Raw genomic sequence first — 6031 nt, 5'->3', positions numbered from 1 at the left:
ATATATATGAAATTCAGAGAACAGCTCTCATGCTGGATATGGACAAGATGACCTCAGATTTATAAGAGGGTGAACTTCACGCTCATTTTCTTCTCTGAATTATGGGGCTGAGGTGCAAATCAGTGAAAATTGTATTTGTTGAGTGAGGCATGAGAGTTTAGGAAATAACCTATGACAGAGAAGTTGACCTCTGTAAATTATGACAGGAAAAGCTAAGGTGATTCTGTTAATGTCTACACAGTGTTATGCTTTGCACGTCTCTTTGCTGTATTTAAAATCTAATTGTCTGAAATTAGTGTCTGAGATTTATACCTTTTCTGAAGCATAAAAAAAGTCTTGTGTTGTTTTCTCTGTGTGGATGTTTGATTTGTTGTGTCAACAGTGATTATTTGTCTTAGGTCAAGCCATTATCCATCTGCTCCCTCTGTCTGTGAGTTTGTTATCTGAAGCTAATGATGACAGGTGTTGCCAGTGAGATTATTAGTCGGCTGCAGCGTGAGACTCATCAGTCACTGTTGACATTTAAATTCACTATTTACTCTGTTATCAACTTGGTAAGTCAACCAAGAATACAATATGATCACATCACTAGGACAGAAATGAAACTCTATAAATTATTTCCAATTATTAAATCCAGTATAAGGATATACTATAAATAAGTACAAGAATTATTTTGACGTATTTTTGCTCTTTTGTCTGTTTTAAGGGACTTTATACTTACTTAATTATACTTAATTGCTCTTGATGTCAAGGGGTCTTATCTTTTCTATTTTAAAATCCCTCTATCCTTGGTGATTCATGAGTGTAACACATTATTACATGTGTTTAAGTACGGTTTTGTCGTTCTCTCTCGTTCTATTGTTTCAGGGTCCAGCAACAGGAAGGACTGGAACATTGGCTTGACCTCATGGCCGCAAAGAAACCTTCCTTTGCCACCGAATTCTCTTCCCATTGTTTTTCGACCAATCGACCAATCAGAAACGGTTGCTAGGAGCGGAGCTGAATCAGTCGACCAATCAGCGTTTTGTTTGTCGACGTTGGTAGGCGTGCGTCGTCATTGGCCATTGGCAACCGAGGGAGAATAGACCGGCGAACAAACAACGCCGAAAAAACGAGTGAAAATACAACAAAATCAACGTTTGACTCTTCGCTCCGGTTTGTTAATACTGTGCGAAATACATTACGGCAGAAGTGCGGATGCGAAAACAAGCTCTGTTTTGTCGAGCCGAGTGAGGACACTGAACATACCTGAGACACGAAGGTAAGGCTAACAAACTAACTGCGGAGCGGCTAGCGTTAGCATTAGCCTTTTCTTTTAGTGAGATCGTCCGGCCTTGTTTCCTGTTTCAGTCGTTTTTATTGCGTGGGTAAGAGTTTGTTTGTGTTTCTGTGACTAAAGCAGGTATTTCTCACTTGAACCTTCCACCCTAACATGAGATGTTGGCTCTTAATGTGGACGGATTCTAGGATAATAGTAGCTGGTTAACTCTATATGGCGTGTTTGTATCTTGCGTCATTTTGCGTGTATTTGTAATTATGTGACTTTGCAGACACTTTTCGTCTCTCTGTGGTCCTTTCACCATTCCTTGTGATAGCTTGTCTCTCTTTGTCTTCACCTTTTTGTCTTATTGTGGCCAGTTTGTGTGTTTGCGGTTGTTTTGCATCATTTTACGTCTGTACTTGATTGTGTTTTGCATCGCTTTATGCTTGTTTGTGGTAGTTTTGTGTGCCGTTGTTTACTCCTGATTATTTGAGTTTTTTACGACCACTGTGTGTTGGTTCAGCAGCGTTTCCCCTGGCGACCACAGCGCTTCCTTGCTTCCCTGTTTGGGTACTGTTTTGACCCGACTCTTGGGGTCTACAGTTGTCATTTGATTTATGTGAGAGCTTAACATAACGAGTTAACCTCTGTTAACTAGTTCCCAAACAAACTCACCACACGCAATAAAGCACAACACACAGACCATTTCAATGATCCCTCACAGTGTATTATTTATATTTGCACTAGTGGCTTTGGTTGTTTTCGTTGTTTTTATTAGTGTGTTCGTGTTTCTGTGACTGAAGCATCCCTGACATGAGTTGTGGGCAATTTACAGAGGTCTGTTTAGTAGTCTATTTGTCTGATTATCATGTTGTTGTGATCATTTTGTGTCTATTTGTGGTCTTATTGCATCATTTTGCGCCTTTACTTGGCTATTTTACATCTATCTATGGTCAGCTTCTTTGTATCTTTGTGGTCATTCTTACTGTGTCTCTGTAGTTCTGTGTCTATTCCTGATCATTTTTCATTTATTTGAGGTCATTTTTTGTTTCATTGCGGCACTTAAGCATCTCGTTGTGATTGTTTTGTATCTAGGTATTTTTGTTTGTCGTTTGTCTTTGTAGATTTGTGGCAGTAATCTGTCCATAGCCATCTATTGACCAACAGTTGTAGTGATGAGACTTTGTTGTTGGTTCTTAAGGATGTGATGTTTGGAGAATGTTCTGGTTCAGTTATCAATTTTACAAATAAAATATTGGAGTAAGCTGTTCATAAGTGAGTTTATATTAACTGTTGGTCAGAGGGCGATTAGAATAATATCTTTACAGTTTTTAACGACCAGTGCTACACTTACTAACTTAAAAATTTTCACATAAGCTGCCGTTAGGACCTCTGTAAATTTGGTTATTCATTAAACGTAAACAACACAAGACAAAGACAGTTTATATATGTGTTAAGAAGAAGGTTGAAATTTAAAATGATGATTCTATGTGTGACTGTCTGTGGTGGAACAAATACTCAAGACTTTTTACTGACGTATGATAAACAACACAAGTTAAAATTCTGCATTCAAAAATTTATTCAACTGATAGTGTTTATTGTTGTGCAGTTCACAATAACATACATGGTTGCTTCAGTGGTTAGTTGATACACACAATTAATAATCTTTTTACTTTTTCCGGAATATTTTTTGTCAGTGGGTCTTCAGGATGTGATGACAGTCAGCTGTTCTGGTTCAGCTGTAATGTTGAATATTTATCTATGTTTTCATGGTGAAACTGTTGATGAGGAATATGTAGTAGTGTATTGATCACTTTCCTTTGAATGTTTCTCTGTGATTTCCTCCAGGTGTCACCACTTCGTCCACAACATCGTCCACGATCGCAGAGACATGGTCCATGATCGGAGAGACATTGTTGAGGATGAGGGAGACATCGTCCTCGATCAGAGACATTGTCCACGATCGCAGAGACCTTGTCAAAGACGAGAGAGATGTTGTCCATGATCAGAGATATTGTCCCATGCTTCGTAGAGACCTTGCGATAGAATCGGCGGAGACGGGGGTCACCGATTTGACGGCATTGCCCGCGATCATGGAGACATTGTCCATGATCACAGAGACGGCGTCTATGATCTCAGAGACATCGTCCACGATCACAAAGACATTGGCCATGATCACAGAGACTTTGTCCATAATCTCAGAGACATTGTCTGCGATCACAGAGACGTAGTCCACGATCACAGAGAATCTTTGTACAATGAAGAAGTTCTTTGAGACCAGGACAGAGGCCTCCAGGTAATTCACAAACACCTTTACATCAACTGTCCAACACAGAGCACTGACATTAAACTGCTTATGTTCAGTATTCAGTGTATCAGAAAAGTGTAAAAATAGAAGTAATCTGTAGTATAAAGATAATGTAGAAATAATTTGTATTAATAGAAGTAATGTAAAAGTAATTAGAAATATCAGAAGCAAGATGTAATGGTTAAAGTAATCTGTTACTTTCTGAAAATGGAAACTGGTCAAAAAACGTCATAGTATAGTAAGGCTTCAAAAAACATCATAGTAGTTTGCAACAGTAAAAGTTATCTGTAAATGCAGTAAGTGAATTTGTAATAAGAAATGATATAATGAAGCAATCTAATATTAGAGGTAACATTAAAAGTAATGAGTAAAATAAAAGCAATGCAGAAGTAATAGTAATCCAAAATAGAAGTAAAAATGTCACAATATAGTAAGACCTGAAAAATGTCAAAAATGTCATAGTATAGTAAGGCATAAAAATCTGAAATGTTATTATTACTGTTAAGGATCAGTCAAATTGGGATTGAAAAATATCTTAACTTCAGATTGGTTGTACACAATCATAAATTCTTGTGTATGTGCTAGACATACTAGACTACACCACACAAAACAATATCAGTTCTACAAATAAAATATTGGAGTGATTGTTCATAAGGGTGTTAATTTTAACTGTTGGTCAGAGGGTGATTTTAGAACAACTAGTTCTACACGTGTGTACTTTGAATTTTCCACATTAACTGCTGCTAAGACCTTTGTAAATTTGTCTGTTATTAATTAAACTAAAACAACACAAAACAACAACAACATTTTAAATATGTGTTCATAAGAAGGAGGTTGAAATTTTAAATAATGATTCTGAATGTGACCGTCTGTGGTGGAAGAAATACTTTTTACTTTTTACTGAAGTATAATAAACAACACAAGTTCAAATCCTGCATTCTAAAATTGACTTACCTGGTAGTGTTTATTATTGTTGTACAGTTCACAGTAACATACAACTGCTTCAGTGATTAGTTGATAGACACACAATTAATAATCATTTTACTTTTTCCAAAATATTTGTTATTGTTGGTTCTTCAGGAGGTGATGACAGTCAGCTGTTTGTTTTCTGAAACAGCCCTCTAATGTTTGTTAAATATTGTGGTTCAGCTGTAATGTTGAATACTTCTGTGTTTTCATGGTGAAACTGTTGATGAGGAATAGGTAGTAGTTTATTGATCATTTTCCTTTGAATATTTCTCTGTGATTTCCTCCAGGTGTCACCACTTCGTCCGCAACATCGTCCACAATCGCAGAGACATGGTCCATGATCGGAGAGACATTGTTGAGGATGAGGGAGACATCGTCCTCGATCAGAGACATTGTCCACGATCACAGAGAATCTTTGTACAATGAAGAAGTTCTTTTGAGACCAGGACAGAGGCCTTCAGGTAATTCACAAACACCTTTACATCAACTGTCCAACACAGAGCACTGACATTAAACTGCTTATGTTCAGTATTCAGTGTATCAGAAAAGTGTAAAAATAGAAGTAATCTGTAGTATAAAGATAATGTAGAAATAATTTGTATTAATAGAAGTAATGTAAAAGTAATTAGAAATATCAGAAGCAAGATGTAATGGTTAAAGTAATCTGTTACTACATGTAGCAGTAAAAGTTATCTGTAAAATTAGAAGTAATATTTCATAAGAAATATAATATGTAATGGAAAAAGTACTCTAATATTAGAGGTAACAGTAAAAGTAATTGGTATGTAAAAATGTCACATTATATTAAGGTGTCAAAAATGTTAAATGTTATTGTTAAGGATCAGTCAAAGTGGGATTGAAAATATCTTAACTTCAGTTTGATTGTACATGATCAGAAATTCTTAATTATGTGTATGTGCTAGGAACATTAGTCTACACTGTACAAAACAATATAAATTTTACAAATAAAATATTGGAGTAAGCTGTTCATTAGTGTGTTCATTTTAATTGCTGGTCAGAGGGTGATTTGAAAAAAATATCTTTACAGTTTATAATGACCAGTTCTACGCTTAGTTACTTAAAAGTTACCACATAAGCTGCAGTTAAGAACTTTGTAAATTTGGTTGTTATTCATCAAATGAAAACAACCCAAGACAAAGACAATTTAAATATGTGCTCATAAGAAGAAGGTTGAAATGATGATTCTGTATGTGAACATCTGTGGTGGAAGAAATACTCAGACTTTTTACTGAAGTATAATAAACAACACAAGTTCAAATTTTGCATTCTAAAATCGACTTAACTGGTAGTGTTTATTATTGTCGTACAGTTCACAGTAACATACAACTGCTTCAGTGATTAGTTGATAGACACACAATTAATAATCATTTTACTTTTTCCAAAATATTTGTTATTGTTGGTTCTTCAGGAGGTGATGACAGTCAGCTGTTTGTTTTCTGAAACAGCCCTCTAATGTTAAATGTTGTGGTTCA

The 6031-nt window shown here is 35.8% G+C and overlaps 1 long non-coding RNA gene across 1 annotated transcript; it reads left to right on the top strand.

Moving 5' to 3' along the window:
* The first annotated feature begins 1064 nt into the window (after positions 1-1064).
* Positions 1065-5131, top strand: LOC127142980 (uncharacterized). The gene is made up of 3 exons (XR_007814143.1): positions 1065-1261; positions 3110-3557; positions 4826-5131. It is a non-coding gene; the product is annotated as an uncharacterized LOC127142980 (long non-coding RNA).
* The last annotated feature ends 900 nt before the right edge of the window (positions 5132-6031 follow it).

This window comes from Lates calcarifer, linkage group LG11 (genome assembly GCF_001640805.2).
Source record: "Lates calcarifer isolate ASB-BC8 linkage group LG11, TLL_Latcal_v3, whole genome shotgun sequence".
NCBI lineage: Eukaryota > Metazoa > Chordata > Actinopteri > Centropomidae > Lates > Lates calcarifer.
Note: the sequence above shows the minus strand (reverse complement) of the source record. Positions and strands in the feature narration are given on the sequence as shown.